The sequence below is a fragment of the Bison bison genome, unplaced genomic scaffold, assembly GCF_000754665.1.
Source record: "Bison bison bison isolate TAMUID 2011002044 unplaced genomic scaffold, Bison_UMD1.0 scf7180017864326, whole genome shotgun sequence".
Lineage (NCBI taxonomy): Eukaryota > Metazoa > Chordata > Mammalia > Artiodactyla > Bovidae > Bison > Bison bison.
In genome coordinates, this window is record NW_011494898.1 from 2,879,459 (window position 1) to 2,880,238 (window position 780).

Here is a 780-nt window from a genome sequence, read left to right on the forward strand (position 1 = left end):
TTTATTTTTTTTTTTTTTTTTTGTGGAGAACTGATTTAGACAGTACATTTAATTTTTTTTTTCTGAGAATTTTTTTCCAGGTGATATATATGAGTAAATACCATCAGTTGTATTGCATAAAATAGGAAAAATGGCACCCCACTCCAGCACTCTTGCCTGGAAATCCCATGGATGGAGGAGCCTGGTGGGCTGCAGTCCATGGGGTTGCTAAGAGTCGGACACAACTGAAGCGACTTAGCAGCAGCATCAGCATCAATAAAAAATTTGAGATGTCAAATTACAGTTTTCAAACCAATTTGACATGGAGAGTAGAAGCATATTGAACACTCTTCTAAATACTGCTAATCTAGGCCTGATGATTCTATAATACAAAATAGTGTCAACTCCTTGAAAATTTGAATAAATAAAACTCACCAAAATAAGGGTGGAATCAAGATCCACAAGCTGGAATCAAGATTGTTGGGAAAAATATTTGTAACCTCAGATATGCAGATGACACCACCCTTATGGCAGAAAGTGAAGAGGAACTAAAGAGCCTCTTGATGAAAGTGAAAAACGAGAGTGAAAAAGTTGGCTTAAAGCTCAACATTCAGAAAACTAAGATCATGGTATCTGGTCCCATCACTTCATGGGAAATAGATGAGGAAACAGTGGAAACAGTGGCTGACTTTATTTTTTTAGGCTCCAAAATCAGTGTGGATGGTGACTGCAGCCATGAAATTAAAAGACACTTACTCCTTGGAAGAAAAGTTATGACCAACCTAGACAGCATACTAAAAA